The 20,485-nt window shown below is 44.6% G+C and overlaps 1 long non-coding RNA gene across 2 annotated transcripts in view; it reads right to left on the bottom strand.

Moving 5' to 3' along the window:
• Positions 1–3,347: 3,347 nt before the first annotated feature.
• LOC146808917 (uncharacterized) overlaps positions 3,348–20,485 on the bottom strand; it is a 63,075-nt gene continuing 45,937 nt past the window's right edge. For both annotated transcript variants that reach the window (XR_014966280.1, XR_014966279.1), the window contains 2 exons: positions 9,451–9,495; positions 3,348–4,720 (listed from right to left, as the gene is read on the bottom strand). This is a non-coding gene — a long non-coding RNA (uncharacterized LOC146808917). The remainder of the gene's footprint in view (positions 4,721–9,450; positions 9,496–20,485) is intronic.

Genomic DNA, 20,485 nt, shown 5'->3' with positions numbered 1-20,485 from the left:
ATTTGTTCTGCATTCCGTTCATCAATTGTGTGTCTTTTGATTCTCCGCCATCATGACATCAGGCTCTAGCCCCAACACTAAAGTTACAACAGTCTTTTTTATCCCTTGGAGACCAAAGCATCCTAACCCCTATGGCAAGAGGGGACATTTTGCTTCTTTTAGATGTTTTTTTTTTTTAATTATGGATTGTGTAGTGGGGCTAAGTCCCAATCCCGTTTTACTTCTATGTTGAGGAGCTGCACTTTTCATGTTTGGGTCAGCTGCCTCCTAGTGAAACCTAAAAATCCTAAGAATTTCTGAAAACCAGACACCCAGGTCAGTCCAAGATGGTGTCCTAGGCAAGTGGCATACAGTAGTTATTGGGACAAGTAAGAGAAGGCTGGGTGGTAGGAATATTGTGGCTCCTTGTCACATCGGAGCACAAAATACCTTCAGATGAAGGTTGCTTTTGTACCTTGTAGGAGCAGGATAAGTCTCCAGAAGCCAACTTCCTGTGACTCCTAAGCCCTGCTGTAACAAAGAAGATATATGTTTCACTCTCTCTAGTCACAACATTCCTCGGGGGAAATGGGAATTGGGGAGAAGAAAAACACAATTGAAGAAGCTTGGTCTGTGTTGGACTTTCAGGGGTCTCAAGAGAGTACACAACTCCAACAGTATCATTGATCTGAAAGAAATACAAAGTTCATACTATTATTCTTCCTTAGTACCACTGGCATCAAATATCTTAAAGCTTCTAACAAATGTAGCTATATACACAAAGCCTTACTCAGAATTATGTCAATCCCTAGTGACAAACAACGCCCCCAAGCTTCACCAGATTCGGGATTTAGAGAGAGAGAAACCTAAGGAGAAAAGGCACAGTTAATTCTCATGCACAGATATGTGTAATACGCCTTCCTGCTCGACACCCCTTCCCTTGCAGAATCTCAATACCTTGTATTAAATCCTCTCACATAGAATATGTTGTTCCCACAACAAAAATTAACCCAATCAAACTTATTAGTATTGCAATGTTTTAGGAATCCATTTAATTCTAGCATGACCCTTCTTTTGAATCAGTCCTTCTTCGACAGTCTCTATTCCATCGAAAATATATAATTACATAGAAATAAAGTTTCTTTATGTCGATTTCCTTTAGGATTCTTCCCAAATAGGTTTAGAGATCAAGGAAATTCAGCAAGTTTTTCAAGGACGGTATGTACCTTTTACAAGCAGTTATAACACACCCCTTTCTGGAATTCTGCTGAAGGGTAGGACCACGCATGGGTGATCAAGGAGTGCTAGATCACATCCCATGACTCCCAGCGAGACACGCTGGGAGCCATGCCAGCTGCACCATGCGCCCTGTATTGGGACAGGCGATAGTAGCTCCTACACTCCTTGTTTCCATAAGTTTATGTCACAGAAATGCTAAAAAAAAATGTGCTTTTGTAGGCAAGGTTTGAGGTTTGTATGGCACTGGGGTTGAGAAAACCTAATTGGATCCACTGCAGGCACATCACCCTGGAGCCGCCTGGGTGTTTTTGGAAATGTGTGGTTTTTGTAAGTTTCCCTAGGGGACTTTGATCTTAATCACAGAGTCTTCATCTTAGGTTTTAATTGCAACACCATCTGGTGTGCAATAAATCACACAATTCATCTGGCAAAGCAAATCACTGCTCACATATTAACAGCACTGAACCACACAATATGAGCTTATTGTTATGTTCCATTGATGTTCTTTTTACAAGAACATCTGCCGGGACCTGATTAACCATTTGTTTATTGCTGATGCCTACAACTTCATCTTCTCTTCCTGAGTGGGGTAGGTTTAGAACTTTCACAGAACAAGCTGTAAAGCCGGAAGCTCCTGTGTCTATTAAGCGAGACAGGGACAGGCATTCACATCACCATCTACATAAGAGTCACTTTGGTCTAGACTGCACCAAGTAAGCAATACTCCCATACGCCCTCCCCTCCCCCCGGCTCAGTCTTTGGCAACAATTCTATAAAACATTATTATCTAGAATCAATAGACACAGTTGACAACCTGGGCTGCAATGGCATTTATTTCTTATGTGTTGCTGCATCATTATATCTACAGGCAATTGTATACTAAACTGCTCTTGATTTTGCCCATTCTACACAGAGGATGGTTGGGCTGGGACCATTGACTGTGTTTAGACCTGAATCATTCTGCTGCAACTGAGAATCAAAATCATTCTGGATTCCATATGGATTTTGTCTACACTCCTGCTTCCAATGGCCGATTTTCCTACAAAAATGGCACAAAATATTCCTCTTCAGCAAATCAATATCTTCATTCACTCCAGAATTATTAACCACAACTATACGATGACCTTGCGTCTGAACCATCTTTTTTCACATTCTGGCATCTTGCACTGGATGTGTTGCATTCATTTTGGAATTGTCAAACCCACATCAAAACCCATCATTTGGTTTTTGCCATTTTTCTGAAACATCTTTGTCTGAGCAGACATATATTTTTCCTTAATCGTCTCCTGTTTAGCATCAAACCAATCAGTACTGTACTTAGAGTACTTTAAAATATCATTGATACTTTTAGTCTGAACTTTCCAACTAGTTGAATATGCGTGCTAAGGTTGGGACGCAAACCCATAACAAAAGCAGATACAAAACCACCAGCATCATTTTTCTCAACACCCTCGAATACACCTTGTTTCTTTAAAAATCTGCATAAGCCTCTCATAAGGAGCATGCACTGTCTCCTTTGGCTCTTGAGTAGTTCTCAAAATCTTTGTCCAATAACATCTTTCTCCTTCACCTTCTTTTTGAAATGTGTTATTACTGCTCGAAATGTTCAGCAAAAATTTCAGCTGGGACATGTGTACCTCAGTCGACCAAGCAATAGCAACTTTAAACACTGCCCACAAATCACTGGGTCAAACAGTGTATTTGAGTCTATGCAAATAATCTTTGAAATTTTCACCAATCTAAGAACTTCCTCGTACCATGTTTTCAGATCTTTAGGAAAATTTGTCTTGAAGGCAAAAATATCACCTCTCATAATGTGCACATGCATAGAATTCCCTCCATGCATTTCTCTTAGCGGAAATTCTCAAACTGCCTGTAACTCGTTGAACCCTTTGCCTTGCTTCCTGTCTTTCTTTTTAGTACAACTTTATTATTCCATTGTCCTGTATACCTCTTCAAATCTATCCAGTATTTTTACTTTCCAAATAAATGTTTAATATAAGCTCATAAAGTCACCAACCCAAACTCCTTGATTTCCTCATTAGTCAAGTCCATTCTATATTTTCTCTGTACATTCCTCATTCTGTTCGGATGTGAATTTACCAAAAAAAAACAAAAGACAAGAGGCGTTTGGCAAAACAGGAACAGTCGGTTTATTTAAACACTACGGCCGGAAGAACAGTTATTGAAACGGGGGCTGAGGACTGTCTCAAAGTGCAATTGAACTGAGCAGTGTTTTATACATTTTCTCTTTTATCATAAAACAATCTGTCATTCTTTTTTAAGTAAGGAAAGTGGGCCGCTGTCTTAAGAGTTGTAAACATGGTACTGATAAATGCGGGTGGGCCTCGACCTTGCATGGACACAATGAGGGCCAGTGGGTGCGTGTCCAGGTGTCCGGCATGAGGGGCGTGTGATCGCTGCATGTTACTATGTGTCCTGTGTTCTGATTAGCTGAATGTTCCCAACTTCATGTGGCATCTCACTTTATGGTGTTTTGGGAATGTGTGCACCCCTCTGGCCATGTGTGCTTTATTGGGGCCAATCTCCATGGAAGATTGTGGTGTCGCTGCGTCTGTCTGTGGGATTGATCTGAGTTTGCCGGCTACATGTCACCCCACCTGTGACCTGTCAATTTGTAACTTAAGGCCTAGATTTCATAGTCTGCATGCCCACATACTTCTGACCCGAGGTTGATGGACAGTTCATGATGAGTGAATTTAACATTGTGTACATCAAAATTGACTTTTCCAATATTAACATTCCCCCATCTAGTTGAATTTGCAGCACCACTGTCTTGCCTCAGTACTTGCATTCTTCCCAATTTGAGGACTTCATTTTTACAGCCGGAAACCCCCCACTTGCAGGAAACCACACAAAAACTATATTAATATCATAACGGGCATTAATGATGTGCACAGACCTGTCAGCCACAGAGGGAGCAAGGGAACCAATTCACGAACCACTCCTTCTCATGGGCACTTCTCTCCTCACACGTCTCTTTGTAAATGGTGCAACGCCTGACTGGCAAGCGGCAGAGTTCCATTGTCCATGTCATTGCCTGCTCAGTGCTGTTCATCATTTTGAGCATTTCTCACCTTGTTATTTGTAACCAGTGGGCGTTCGCTTTTGTCTGCACTGTGAAAAAGGTATGGATACTTGTGCGTCAAAGAAAAGTCTGAATTCTTCTGGTATATCCTTGTACTGAGCCCAGCCAAAATATTCAGCAGTTCTTTTTTCTGAAACAGATACAACAGAGTTGTCTGCTTCTTTAGTGGGTGTTGGTACAGTTCTTGCAGATCTTTTCCGGGAATGACCATGGTCGGGGTGAGTATGGTGATGAGAGAGCAGAGGCCACGCCATCCGGGGACAAGCTGAGTGTAGGCAAATTAGCCGCACTACCAGTAAGTGTCCATCAGCATGGGGGTGCCCCATTGCATGTCTGGAATGTGCAAGATTGTGCCAGTTTTCATTTTTTCCCAGTGGCATTGTTCCTTTGCCTCTGAAACACAAGGTATACAGCATGAGTTTCCGTACAAATAGGAGTTGCCCCTCCCTTTCCAATCATGTATATCTATTCATCTCAGTATCCCAGATTTCCTGACATGGGGTATTTATTCGACCCTCCCCTACAAGACTCATTTCCCTTTATATCATAGAGGTGGATGACCCTACACTGGAATTCTATGTCTGGGAACGCTACTGATGATACCCGATCGACAAAACACATGCAGCAGCTCTGAGTTCCCTAAACACAAGTAAAGGCTTGAATCCCTAATGTTGTTTCATTGATCCTTCTTTTGAGTTTTGGGTGCAGTAAATTTTGAGATATGAGTGAAATGGATGCTTCGCATTGGAGTTTTAACTTACTGCACACTTGGGTTCTGCGTTTGTGCAAAAAGGCATTGCTTCCCCAAACAGTAACTCCTCCCTGCTGAGGTTGTGGCACCTGTCCTTGTTGGGCTGGGTTCCATGTCTGTGGTTGTTGTTGCCATGTGTTTGTTCAACTACGTGACCCCTGTTGGGGTGGTGTGGCATTGGACTGACTGCCCTGCAGCCTAGTTTAAGGGGCATTCGGTTTCTTTGAGCTTGGGTCTGTGAATGGAGATTTTGCGGGGACTCTCCCTGGCTCATCGACCTCTGTTCGTGATATGCCTTTAGCTGGTACCTGTCGGCCATGTGGCCCATTCTGTGGCAATAGTAACATCCTATAATGTCTGGCTGTTGCCAACCTCCCTGTGTTTCTCCATTGTAACAATGGTTGAAACCCTCTGGGTTTTGAGGTGGAGCTCCTTTCAGAACTGGTGCCATTTGCACGCTCGTGGTCAACGCGGCCCCCTCGAGTACGGTGTTTCAATTTGTGTTTGACCAGCTTAGCGGTGTTCCTCTGCGCTTGCTCCTGTCTTTCCCTGTTCTTCGCTTGTTTCTTATTGGGATTGTGTAATATGTGAGCTTGTACCCCCCGCCAGGGCTTGGTGTCTAGCCCCACTACGCAGTTTTGTTAGTCATCCCCTTTGGAGGATATTGTAAAATAATCCAACGTGGGTGTCTGTATTGGTCCATAGCTGTACTGTCTCTTGTCCCCATCGTTCCCTCATACTATCTAGTGAATCCGTTATGGTCCCCCCAAGTTTAATAGTTTCTGCCATTAACCCTCCTACATCTGTGCAGTCAGGGAACATTTCTCTCAGGGCCTTCCATATTTGGCCCCTGTACAAGGTGAATGTGGCCCCGTTATGCTTGGTGTTTGTCAGCGTGTTTGCTGGGATGTGTGCGCCCGAGCGAACACAGTGTTAGTCTGCTCTCTGATAAGGCAATTTAGCGGGCTTTTGCCATCACCTATCGCTAAGTTTATTTCTACAGTGTTGTCCTAAAAACATGAGATCCATTACCCCGCCCCATCCAACAATGGTGGCAATTTAGTCCTTACATCATCTTTTTTCAATCTGAGCCCATGGCACATAGATGGTCCATGACATGCCCTTCTGCAGCTGCAGGTACATGTTGGCTTTGGTTAGCTCCACTGGTTTCTCCCTAACATAGTGTACCTATCTTCTTAGAAAATCCTACATGTAGGGGAAGTTCCACTTGGGATCTCCTCCTCCATGCTGGATGCGGTCTTCTGCAATGGCCATGTCCTCTGATTCGAAGGATCTCTCTACCGCCAGTGTCTATCCTATTGGTCTCTTCCCTTGGTCCAGCGGACTAGCAGGTGACAAAATGTTAGCGCAAAGTTCTCAGCCCCCTCTCGGACACTATCACTATTGGGGTCAGTTTGTCTGTCCAGCTCGTTCAGGAGAAGTTGAGTTTGCACCAGGCTACCCTGGTCTCCTATATCCTGGTCAGCCCCATTTCTCCATTGATGATCTGGTGAAGCTCAGAAACCTGCTAAAAGCCACTCCTCTAGTTCTGTCTTGAGCTGTTCCCCGGCCTGTGCTCTTTACTTACCCCTTCTCTCTTCGGGCAGAAGGAGCACTGCTCTATTTTCTCATTGCCCTTCCAGGGTGCGAGGTCTCTCTCTCTTGTTTGCACCTTTCTTCTAAATCCCGCCTAGGTTACCGCCTTCGTTCTGAGCTATTCACTATTCCTCAAACATGCTTCCTGTTTCTTCTGCTACCTAAGCAAACCCCTTTCCTCATTCCCACTAGTTGTGTCACTGTCCAAAACCGCTATGAATCTCTCGGTCACTCTGGGGTGTTAACCAGACCCAGTAGGAGTGCTTGTTTTCCGGGCTGTTTGAGTTCGACGGGCCAAATGTGATGGACAGGGGTTGCACTTCGGGGAGCTCTAGTGCTGGACTGTGGTGGCACCGCTATTGCCTAGGCCTGCTGTCCTCTTAGTCTATCATGTCTGGACCTAACAATTTACTGTTCGGTAGGGGCTCCTTCGGCTCCCTCAACTGGCGGATTGATGTGCCTAATACAGAGATAGCAGGCATTGGGAGAGCACCTCCATTCCTACATATGGCAGGGAGGTGCGGATGCCCTACTTCCTGACTGTGGGATAGGATTATTGGTCTGGGCCTCCTCGAAGATAGCCCATAATTCTAATAGTGCTTCTCTAGTGTACTTTTACCCTACATATTTGGTCCGTACGTGTGTCCTCATTTGTTCGATTATGATAGTGTTGAGAAATCCTTCCTTTGGCAAGGGAAACATGTGTGCCTTAGTGTGCGTGTGTGTGTGTGTCATTCTTTGCAAAACTTGTTACATTTTTTAGCTTGTGTGGGGAACCTGGTTTGCATGTGTTTTAGTGGCAATTCTATGATGCAGTTTTAGGGGACAGCTGTACCTCTAGCGTTTCTGGTTTTAGGGGCTCCTAAGTTCTATTCTGGTTGTGTGAAAATATATATAGTTCTAACTACTTTACTATAAGGTCAGTGTTATTTACAGATGCATCAACATAAAACATTTCACAAACACAAATGGCAATGCATATGAAGGGTCACAACCTAGAAGAAAGTGCAATTGTTAATTTAAACGTCATGAAATTTGTCATCAAATAGCAAACTCTACTTTGGCATTAGATAGCGATTGTGAGAAATAGCAACGCCTTCATATAGCCCATTGAGATATCGACAAAGCACAATACTCAAGCCAATATACAGTTGCAACGATATCAAAGATACATCAAATCTCAACCATAAAAGAACAAGCATTTGCAATGCAATTGGTTTTGCATAAGTGAAACATTGAGCCATTGGCATTGCAGATGCTAATGTTTGTTTGTTTTATCTTGTTTAAAAATATCTCAGTAGTATCATAAGTAATGGAAAATGAAATTCCATGAAGAAAGGAAATGGTGCAGTACCAGACGGAGATACTAGGTATCCCTGTAGAGTTGTAAAGGGACTTTTATTAGCCACCTATAGGACTGCACCCTTAATTGAATTATAAAGAGAAAGATTTCTGCCGAGCATACGTTTTCATTTGTTTTTATTGGCAATGAGATTTTTGTTAGCTTGCGATTTAAAAGTGCACCATTGTTGTTTATTTATTTTTGTTTGTGAAATAAATTAAATAAACAACAATGATGCATTTTTAAACCATAAGCCAACATAAATTTCACTTTCATTTAAAACAAATGGAAATGTATGCTCAACTAGGCAAGACCTAAAAAGAATAGGATTCCAGGGAGCTACTCTTGGTATGAAAGGGCATGGGCAGACCTTTTGTGCGAGGTGAGTTATTCGAGGGAAGTGCATGGACTCATTAGCAACTTCAAGACTCGGCCACATAGGCTAATGTGTATGATAACTATGACCCTGGATTAGGCAGGATGAAGTGTAGGAAAGGGTGAAGGGTGATTCATTTTCCTTACTAAAGTCCCAGCTTTTTATTTTAACTTGGATTGGAAGTTTGCATTATTTACATGAACAATCTACACCGTGTTTACTACCATAAAAATAAATAACCTATTACTTATTGATAGGCCTAGGTTAACCATGGCCATACAACAATGCATTAAGGCAAAGCAGCCTAATTAAAAAAAGGGCATTAACATTTGAAAAGAATGTTGAATATTTAGCCAGGTCAGTAGTAGCACAGTTCCAAATCCCAGAAGTGTTTTTTCTGGCTAACTTGGCCACGTTCCATTCTGTGTGGCTGAACATCGACCGACATTTGGAGCAATTGTCTGGTTTACTGAGCTGATCGTTAGATGGTGATATGTGTGGAGATGTAATGGCTATGAGTTCGAATTCCAGCAAGAACAGTATCTGCCTTATGGGAACGGGAAACTCTGTATCAATTAGTGATTAACTTGCAGCGTTAAAATGGCAGAGGTGCTGTCTCTCTTTTCTTCTCTCCTACTCCCTTACTGTTTCGCCTTCTACTTCATTTTGTGTACTTCTCCTCATTTTGATTTTATGGTATCTTATGATTCCCTCCTCAATTCATATTGGCGCTTACACCAAGCGAATTCCTCTATTTTTCCCCCTCTGGATTATTTTATGTTTTCACAAGTTTCTTTTTCTCTTATATCGGGCTTTTACCTCCCTTTATGTACCCTTCTCTTGAACAGGTCTCTATCTCTTTTTTTATCTTTCATTCTTTAAATGTTATCTTTTCTCCTATTTTCACATAAATCTTTCTGATGAAAGGTCTCCGTATTGTTTCATGGAATGTTAAAGGTATTCGTAATCCTTTAAAAAACGTGTGTTGTCTCACCTTGCTAAATTAAAATGTCATGTTGCATTATTACAAGAATCGCACCTCAAGGAACAAGACTTACCTTCTCTCCGCAAACAATGGGTAGGAGACATTTTCTGTTCTCCGGCTGTGAATAACATAAATGGAGTGGTTATATTATTTCACAAGTCTTTGAACGTCTCCCTCCAGAATGTATTTAAATACACTAATGGCAGATGGCATCTTAAATGCTAAAGCCAATGATGCTCAATTATCTTTTTGCAATGTTTATGGTCCCAACGGTGTTGATTAAACCTTTTGGAATGATTTCTCTACTCTTGTCTCCTCACAGCTGCAGAAAATTTGATTGTAGGTGGTGATTGTAACCAATTTATGGACCCTTTTTTAGATAGGAAATCCCAAGCAAAATATATTCCCAACAAGATGCAAAACACTTTTCATAAAGCTATCACTTCCAGAGGACTGATAGACTCTTGGAGAACCTCCCACCCAGACGTTTTAGAATTTTCCTTCTTTTCCCCTGTACATAAAATCGCATTCTCGCATTGATTATATTTTTCTCATTCAACCTGCCCTACAATACATGACTAATGCAGAGATTGGCTCCGTTCCCATTTCAGATCACGCCCCCGTCATCTTAGATATGGACTATCCCTCGTCTCCCCCTTCCTCCCGGCGTCGGCGTTTCAATAATTCCCTCTTATTAGATACTCAATTTATTGAACAGTTCAAGATATTCACCCAGAATTTTTTTCTAAATAATCTCCCCTCTACCTCTCAATATCATTTTATCTGGGATGCTTTTAAAGATGCAGCCAGGGGTTTTATCATTAATTTTGTTTCCCGGAAAAGAAGAAGGCTATCTTAGACTCTACACACATCCTGAACCAAGTTAAAGCCTTAGAACATACGTATTTTACTTCCAACTGTCCTGATACACTTTCATCTCTTATTAAAGCCAATCTACAATACAATAAGCAGTCGTTAGATTCTGCTTGCAACAATCTCTTAAAATTTAAGATGTATGGTGGACGGAATAAAGCAGGCAGATCTCTGGATAATTATTTGAAAATTATAAAGCAAAAATCTAAAAGTGTGGCTATCACTGATAACTCTGGAGCTCGCCATACTTCAGACGCTAAAATCCTTGATTGCTTCACTGAATATTACACTTCCCCATATACTCCAGAATCCACTGCCACTCCTGACCAAATAGACTCCTTTTTTCAAAACATTCACAAAACTCCAGTAGGTCACACTGACCTTTCATCCTTAAAGGCACCCATCTTGGCACAGGAAATCGTTGATGCCATTACTCTCTTACCCAAAGACAAAACACCTGGTCCTGATGGCTTCACTGTTCGATTCTTTCTTCATTTCAAACAACTTTTGGTTCCCCAGTTATTCTCATTAATCAATCATTTTCTCAATGCCGGTGAGTCGCGCAGATCTTTCACTCAGGCAATGTTATGTCTAATACCTAAAAAAAGATAAGGACCCTTCCCTCTGTAAAAATTACAGGCCGATTTCCCTGATTAATACCGACTGTAAAATCTTTGCTAAATTACTTGCCTTTCGCATTAATAAAGTAATCCCGGATCTCATCAATATATATCAATCTGGCTTTGTTAAAGGACGCTCCATCACTGACAACTCTAGAACATTTCTTAATATCATCCACCTGGCCTCCAAATTAGACTCTTCCCATTGCCGCCTATACGCTGGACGCTGAAAAAGCATTTGATAGGGTTAATTGGGATTTTATCTTCGGCGCGCTGAATATATTCAATTGCTATATTCTGCCCCCACTACTTCTATTTGGGTAAATGGATGTCAATCAACGTATTTCCCACTCCTGAGAGGGACGAGACGGGGGTGTCCCCTTTCCCCTCTCATATTTATTCTTGCTTTGGAGCCTATTTTAGAAAAACTTAGACGTTCACCACAATTCACAGGTTTTAAATGTAATAATATTGACCTCAAATTCCCTGCCTACGCGGATGATATTCTTCTATATATCTCTAATCCATCAACATCACTTCCGGCTTTATTTTCCCTTCTACAAGATTACTCTTCTGTTTCTGGCTATAAGTTAAACATTGATAAATCCGAAGTCCTACCTTTGAATAAGTATTGTCTTCCATATATGTTTCACGACACTGGTTTTGAATGGAACTCCAAAAGTATCAAATGTTTAGGGATCCATTATGCTAATAATATTAGAGAAACTATCAAAATGAACCTCGCTGAAATACTTTAAAAATTATCAAATCTCACGGAAAGCTGGTCTCCACTTTTCTTATCTTGGTGGGGTAGAGTAGCTACGATCAAAATGATGCTTGTTCCAATTATTAATTTTGTTCTTTCTATGCTTCCAGTCTCCCTTCCCAACTGCTTTTTTAGCACCATTTATCGCTCTTTGACCAAATTTCTTTGGAATAATCGCACGGCCAGGGTTTCACTTTCTCGTTTACAACTTTCCAAGGAACTGGGTCGAGTAAATTTCCCTAACCTCAAACGTTATCATCCTGCATTTTCCCTGAAACAAATTTGGTCCCTTTTATCCGATTCTGTTCATTCACCCGCAACAGCATGGATCTCCATAGAACAGGCGCAGTACTCACCCTTTTCCTTTCTTTCAGCCACTCGTCTTTCCCAACTCTCAAAAAGTTTTTTTTCACCTATATTTATCCACTCCAAGGCAATCTCTACTTACAACTCAGCTGTCTTCTGTGGATCACGTCTTGTGCACTCCAATTTGGTATAACAAACAAATCAAAATTAACAACAGAGCTTTATTTTGGAAAGAATGGATCGACAAAGGCATCATCACATTTGACCATCTATTAAGAGATGGTTCCCTTATGGATTACCCGGAGATACAAAGATCCTATGGTATTTCATCTACACGAGCCCAACAATATCCCTTGCTCAAAGATTCTATGACTCTTTATTTTTCTCAAAGTAACCTTGCTGATACACATGACCAATCTATCTCTTCTCCTTTGGACTTTAAAGCTGCTACAATATACAAGTTACTTTCCTGCCCTGTTAAAGTTAGATCTAAATCCAAACTAGAACTTCAGTGGGAAAATGACCTATCACAAGACTTTTCATTTCAAATATGGGACTCCATTTGGTCCAAAATTCACACTTCCTCACGCTCAGCTAGTACAACCCAAACTTTATATTATTTGTATAACAGACTTTTTTTTACCCCTACTGACTTACACAGATTCAAGCTACTGGACTCCCCAAAATGTTGGTCTTGTCCCCATGAGAGCAGCAATTTTTTTCATGTTTTTTCACTGTCTTAAGGTTAAAGCTTTGTGGTCCCGTATATGGCCCAAATTGAATGAAATTTTATCGACTAATGTTCCTTTTGATATTTTACATATATTTTTAGGTACTTCTTCTACTGTTTGGAATGTACAGAGCAATGTGGGCAAATTCATTGATTTGTTTTTAGCAATTTCCTTTCAGATTACCACCACTAACTGGAAGGATACCTCGACAATTTCTCTTTAAGCTTGGTGGAATGTCCTTTGTCACCATCAGACTTGATCGAGCTTATGCCTCCTCTACTTCTTTATTGATAAAAAAAGACTTGTTGTGGTTACCACTAACATCCTTTCTTTCTAGGTGTGCCAATTGATTGTGCTTGTACACTGATACCAACCTGAACCTTACTATATTTTAAAGTTATATTTCTATCTGTGCTCCTTTCCTCCTCCTTATTCTATTCCTCTGCTGTACTCCATTTCCCTACTTTTCCCTTTTTCTCCTCTTTTCTTTCTCTTTCTTAAACTCAAGTTAAAATGCATTTACTCTTTGTACAAACTTTATCTTTTGAGGATGTTTTCCTATTTTCTCAGTGCCATGTACATTTTGTCCTAACTCCCATCCTCTTGTTTTAATAACATGTACTGATGTTTTACTTTATTATCTCAATAAAGCATTCTAAACTTTAAAAAAATGGCAGAGGTGCAGGATAAAGCAATCAATAAAACAAAGTTACTAATATTATGAGGAGTGTTGATAAAGCCTAAACAGCAACAATACATAACGTAAGGAGAATTGCATGCATATTTTAGAATGAGGTAAAAAAAATATTCACAACTCGTTGCCAGGTTATTGTAATATTTATTAGCCTGAAATATGTTCTGTGTAGATTCATTCCTTTTTATGACAAGGAAACTGAGCTAAAGGGCGGCGCCAGCAAAAGGAGCACTCGCCTCTCTTAATGGGGCAGGAACTGAGAGCATGCTAAGGGCCAAAAGCGTGGAGGCACAGGGAGAACAAAATTACCCTAACTTTCTGCCGGGCAGAGACCAGCGTTTCGGGTGCTTGCGGATGCACACTGGGCCTGGGAGCCACTGATAGATAGGCAAAAGCAGCACAAATGACAATTCCCCCTGCAGTTGAGGCAGAAGGACAAACAAGCCTTAAAAGAAAGAGCAGCTGAGCCAGTGTAACACAGGAGCTGCACCTGGGACAAGTGGGCTTCAGGAGGGAACAAGGATGGCCAGCAAGAAGAGATCGGCTGGGAAGAAGACGCAGCCCCCGGCCCGGTTCAGAGAAACCCAGGAAAGGCCAACAATGCCAAAGAAAGGCCAGAAGAGACGCAGTGAGGGATCAGGACCGGACCTCGATGATGACCTACAGGCCATGCTGGAGCAAGCCAGGGCACTGGTTGAGCTGAAGGGTCAGAGCTGGATGGACCAGCATATCAAGGAAGGGGCTCAGGGAAAAGAAAAAAGGCAGCGGCGGGAATCCCCAGCACCGCCGCCCCCTAGGAAAGCGGCAAAGAAGGGGTCTGCAGCCAAAACGGCGGCCCCAAGAAAGAGCGGAACAGGGCAGGCAACAAATGAAAGGGCACCCCAAATGCCAGAAACAGAAAAGCAGAGACGCCGGAGCAAGTGGCTAGCTTAGAGTCGGAAGACAGCAGCGATGAGGAGGGGTCTGTGGTCAGCACGGCGGCCCCCCAGGAGAGACACAATAGGAGGCGGTGCAGGCGCTCAGGGATAGGGTAAGCATGGCACGCTGAGCAGCGAGCATGGGCGCAAGGGGGGCAGAGGGCCCAAAGCAGCCTGGGGCAAAATGTTAACATGTGATCCCAACTGGGGGGAACAAAGTGGCGATACAAGGAGCATGGCCCATGCACCTACCATGACAGGCAGGTATAGACCAAGGGCGACCAGATTTCCATGGGGAGGCCTGGATCGAGGGGCAGCGCAGCCAACCACATGGATGCCCTGGTGGCAATGACCAGGGATGGGGACTTCATTCCCTGGGAACACCGCATGGGGCACAGGGGGTTAAGAGAGCAGCCCAGCACCAAACAAGAGGGCAGACAAGGGGAGGCCACGCAAAAGGGGTGCCAAACAAGGAGCCAAACGTGGCAAGCCAGGTAGGACAGGGCGAAATGGCAGGGGTTGAGGCGGCCACACAGGGGAGTACAAGGGCTTCTGGGGGGGGGGGGGGGAGAGCCCAAATACAACCAGAACAGACGAGGGACACGACAGTAACGGGAAGCCAGCCAACGAGCACCTGCGCCCCTCCCCAAGCGACCCGCCCACGACAACAAAGTTGTTAGGGCTGGCCAACCTCATCCCACTTACAGTAAAGGAGAGGATTTGGAGAAAAGAATTCATAGACATTTTTTAACTGCTGGAAGTGCGCCAGGCAGGCTTAGACTTAACAGCCCAAGATAAAAAAGATGAGGACAGGAGAGCCCCGCGGAAACCCGGGGTAGACAGGTCAATAGAAAATTGGCTGAAGGCATTCAGGACACTGGCATTCGAGAAATTCCCCCAAAGCGTGGCAGCACTGATCCTTTATGAACAAAAGGTGCACAAGGCGCAGCAACAGTATCGGGGAGATGCATGGCTGCAATACGATGAGGGTTTTAGAGAGAAGATGCAAGTGTGACCGATAATAGGCTGTGACTGCCAGGACATGGAAGGTTACTCAAAACACATGGTGCCGGCCAGGGAAGGGGTTGGCGCAAAGGAGAGCAAGTTTCATCCCCACGGGAGTAAGGGCAAATTCGAGGGCCAGGGAAAAGAATTCAAAGGGAAAAGCCAGGCTGGTAACAAGTCAAGCAAGCCATGCTGGAAATTTGACAAATATGAATGTAAATGGGGATCATCATGCAGGTTCAAACACGCATGTGGGGGAAACCACCCTACAATAAGCTGCCGCAGGGCCGCAGGGCCAGGGGCAGACAAAGCAAAGACAGGCCCCAAGAAATGAGGTACTACTACAGGCCCCGACGGGCGGGGCCAGGGGGGAAAGGGGCTGAGGACAGACACTTCCAACACCCATAAAAACAGGCAGACTGCTACATCTCTTACAAACCTATCGCAAACCAGCAGACAGACAGCTGCTAGCAGAAGGTTTCTCTGAAGGTTTTCCTATCCCATACAGGAGGCCAAAAGGCGCATGGGAGAGCATAAACCCCAAATCATTTAGAGACAACCCTGAGGTAGCAAAGCAGTAGGTGGAGAAGGAGGTACTACTGGGCCGGGTAGCCAGACCCTTCCCGCTTCCACCGTAGGACATGGTGGTATCACCACTCGGCGTAGTGCCCAAAAAGGAGCCAGGGAAATTCCGGCTGATTCACCACCTATCCCACCCCGAAGGGGAGTCAATCAATGACTGGCTGGATCAGGGAGCTTGCACAGTGGCCTACGCTTCGGTAGCTGATGCGGTGGACCTGATTAGGCAGGGGCCTTGATGGCAAAATCAGACATAGAATCAGCTTTCAGACTGTTGCCAGTGCACCCAGACAGCTACCACCTGTTAGGTTTTAAATTAGAAGGAAAATACTACTATGACAAATGCTTACCTATGGGGTGCTCCATATTATGCGCACACTTCGAGGCTTTCAGTAGTTTTCTGGAATGGGAATTGGGAGCGCACACACCAAAGGGTGGGCGTGTCCACTACTTAGATGACTTCCTGTTCATTGGTAGAGCACAAGGATTGCACCAATCTCCTAAACAATTTCATAAGGATGGCCCAGGAGTTGGGCATCCAACTGGCGCAGGACAAAACAGAGGGCCCTACCACTAGACTGGCTTTCCTGGGAATAGAGTTGAACTCAGTAGCCAGGACATGCAAGCTACCACTGGAAAAGGTAGCCGAGCTACTTGACGATATAAGGAGGTTGAGGCACCAAAGAAAGGCAACACTGGGGGAAATGCAGCAGCTGCTATTTAAATGGAACTTTGCCACACGAGTGATCCCCGCAGAACGTACATTTGCAAGGTGATTAGCATGGCTAACGAGGGGCATGACAAAAGCACCACAGGGTCCGCATCACGCAAGGGGTAAAAGAGGACCTGGGGCAGCAATGGGAGAGTTTCTTGGCAGATTTCAACGGCACCCTGATATGGCGAGAACCTTGGGTGCAGGCAGGCAAACTGGAACTTTACACTGACTCAGCAGAGGGGTACGGCTTTGGAGCATGGTCAGCGGGGGAGTGGCCGACAGCATGGCACGATGCCAGGCTAACAGCAAACATATCCTTACTTGAGTTGTTCCCCATAGTGGTAGCTTTCCTCATCTGGGCCCCACAGCTGGCGAATAGACAAATTACGCCATGGTCTGACAACCAAGCAGTAGTCCAAACGATTAACACAGGATCTGCACAGTGCCCAGCAGTATCAACCCTGCTGCGGAGACTGGTTGGCTGTCAGTTAAAGGGCAACATCGCGCTTAGGGCAAGACACATTCTGGGAGTAGGCAACTCCGTTGCGGATGCCATTTCTTGTTTTCAGTGGGAGAAATTCAGGCAGCTTGCCCCAGACGCAGACAAAAGGATGACCCCAATGCCAGAGGAAGTGTGGTCATGGGTGGAACCGGGTTGAAGTCCTTACTGAACAATTCATTGGCCCCAAAGATAAGCACCCGCTGGGAAACATTCAGGGTCAAAGCAGGACTAGAAAGGGGACGCTGGGCCATGCAGGAGGAGGTCCTAGACTTCGAGTGGGCTTTTCTGGCAGGAAAAAATAAAACCTGGGCCCAGGCACACTTAAATGCGGTGGCATGTTACACAAAAATGACAGGGCGGGAAGACCCAAACAAAGCTTTCAGATGCAGAATGGCCATGAAGGGCTGGGGTAGAATATAGCAGACAAAAAAGGACTCAAGGCGCCCCATACACTTCAGCATGCTGTGAGGGATGCTGGGGGCCTTGGCAGGGATATGCTCCTCAGCGCATGAGGAAGCACTATTCTGGGCAGCCCTCACAATGGCATTCTTTGGGGCATACAGGGTCAGCGAATTGGTAGCCCCATCAGTTGTAGACCCCGGATCAGCAAGCATACACAGAGGGGATGTAGAAATACATAAAGGCTGCATGGACATACTGCTTCTGCGGTCCAAGACAGACCAGGCAGGCAGAGGAAAATGGACCAGGATACACTGCATTAAGGACGCAACCTGCTGCCCAGTGTGCCTACTGCGAGAACACCTGGGAGAAGGGGAAGGAAACAATGGGCCGCTGTTCAAGCACAAGAACAGGTCTTCTCAGCCGCTTTCAGTTCATAGCAGTGATCAGAAAAACCCTGGAAGCAACGGGGCTCCCCGCGCGCGGGTATTGGTCCCACTCTTTTAGAATAGGGGCAGCCACCACGGCAGCAGGGTTAGGATTGGAAAGTGGGTTGATGAAGGGGATAGGGCGCTGGGCGTCCAGTGCATTTAAGCGCTACATACACCCGATGTACTGAGCCCGGTTTCTCCCACCCTTTTCTAGGTCCGAATACTTCACGGAAGAAGGTGTGGATCATGGGCCACTCCTACGTGACGCGGGCCCATCGATGGGCAGCAGCCAGACGCAATTTTGGCGGAGTATGGCTGCAGAAAATGGAAATAGACTGGCGGGGACTCTCGGGAATGAAGTGGGAACCACTGCTACCCGCGGTGCGGGAAGCATTACAACAAGGTGGCAGACCGAACGCCGTAGTGGTCCACCTCGGTGGCAACGACTTGGCAGAATTGGGATGGCGGTCGCTACTGGAAGATATGCAAAAAAGCCTCACGGCTTTGGCATGCCTGATACGCCCCGCAGAAGTAATCTTTTCAGAGATCATAGTACGGAAGACTTGGTGGGGGCAATAGACATGGGGGCAGTGGAGAAATCCAGAAGGAAACTTAATATCACCATGGCCAAAGTGTGCAGGGCCAATGGGTGGGGGTTCGTGAGGCATGGGTTCATAAACCTGAGGTCCCCAGGGTACCACCTGGAAGATGGGGTACACCTCACAGGGGTGGGAATGGACATGTTCCTACTGAATATTGTGGGGGTACTAGAGCAGAGGGGCTTCCAATAAAACGAAGGAGACGCCGGGTTAGGAGGGAGCTCCCTCCGATCGAGAAACCGTAGGTAGCATGGCGGATCAAACTCAACAACATAGGTAAAAAGAGAAAACTTACTAGAAGGTAGATGGAAGGCTCTCACAGTGTCCTTGGGATGCCTCATGGCAGGGGCACTGAGGGAGCCAAGGGGCGGCATGCCGCCATAGAAAGAGTAGATGTGATGCTACCGCAGGACCCTTGGGATGCCTCACAGCAGGGGTACAGAGGGAGAAGATAAGGACTCAGCCTCAGGAAAGGTAGAGTAGGTGCTCAAGTAAGGTCCTTGAGATGCCACACAGCAGGGACCCCTTAGAGAAGTGAGGGCCCACGAATGGGTTACAGAGCGAGCGGGACGGCACTTGCAGCCCGGGCAGGTCCAGACGGACACCCTCCAAATTGGTAGCATGCTGAAGCCTAGTCTCATGAATCGGAAGCCCAGAAAAAGGGGCCCCTCCCAGGGTATTGAGAAGGCAGGGTTCATAATGCAAGAGAAAAGTTTAACGAGCAATAGAAGTAAATAAATAACATGGACAATAACTGTGCATATGACCATGAACGATTGAAATGTATAACGTTATGTTTGATGAATGAACTGACCTTTTTCAGGCACCCAAGAAAGTAGTCAGTGGTCATTTAAGGTAAAAGCGCGCAGTTGGTGGAAACGGGTTTGAGCTTAGAGGATGCCCCTTTCCTTTCCTCCCCACTGACCTGCTGTTTTGTGAGATCACCAAACACGACACTAGTAATATTAGGCTGACTGGTGTTCTTTAGTCAAAGCTGTGTTTCGTCGCAGCTGCAGGCAACAAGTGTAGCACAGTATAGTAACTGACAACGGCGGACAGAGTATAGAGTTCAACAGTCAAATCAGGATAGGTGTGCACAAACAACTCCAGCACCTGCCGATGTTTGGTGCTAATTCAAGCAGAGAAATGCTGAACCCAAGGTATGGAGTGGTGCACCACCAGTTATGTAGAAAAAGTTTTTTTCAAAAAGACTTATAATCTTGGTAGAGTTGTCTCAAATAGTCTTTTATTTTTTATCAAGAATCCAAATACAGGAAATTTTTCAGCCAACGCGTTTCGTTCAAAGGAATTGAACTTCTTCAGGGCATAAGTTAAAGTAGCTTCTTATTGAAACAGTAAGTGTATGAGATGTGGCTGCGTGGGCCTCCTTGATAAGGGCTAGCGAGCATCAAATCTGATGAGCGAATGAACGACTGCAGCCGTCAGCTCCGTATGATGAGTAGCACATAAAACAATAGAAAAATAGCAAAAGTGAACCTGTCAGGGTCAGATCTGCAGAAACTGTCTGCTGGTAATATAACAATTACTCATCTTCAGTGTTTGAACATTCATTGCTTAAAATATCTGCTCTGAGTGCCTGCTTGTGAATTTGTTTACTGAGAAAAGTGTGGAATTAAAGTTCTTGGTGTCCTTTAATTGCCAGTTGGAGGTGGCTCACAATAATTATTAGTCTTTAAGAATTAAAGGGGTGAAGCGGCAATCAGAGGGCTATAAGCCTTTGAACCAATGAACAAAGCCTCACGAGCTGCTCTGACTTAGAGTCTGGAACGACTGCTTGCTCGGCGGGTTTAATGGTGTGGATACAGCTGGTCAGGAGTGAAAGATTGCACAGGCTCCACTTGTTATGAGCCTTTCATGCGTATCTGTTAAATCGCTGTTTACGTTCGGCCGGATTGCTGTTTAACATGGAATGTATTTATAAGAAGCTTTTTCATTTGTACTTAAAAAGCG

The sequence above is a fragment of the Triturus cristatus genome, chromosome 7, assembly GCF_964204655.1.
Source record: "Triturus cristatus chromosome 7, aTriCri1.1, whole genome shotgun sequence".
Classification (NCBI taxonomy): domain Eukaryota; kingdom Metazoa; phylum Chordata; class Amphibia; order Caudata; family Salamandridae; genus Triturus; species Triturus cristatus.
The sequence above is the reverse complement of the archived record's forward strand: the minus strand, read 5'-3'. Positions and strand labels throughout refer to the sequence as shown.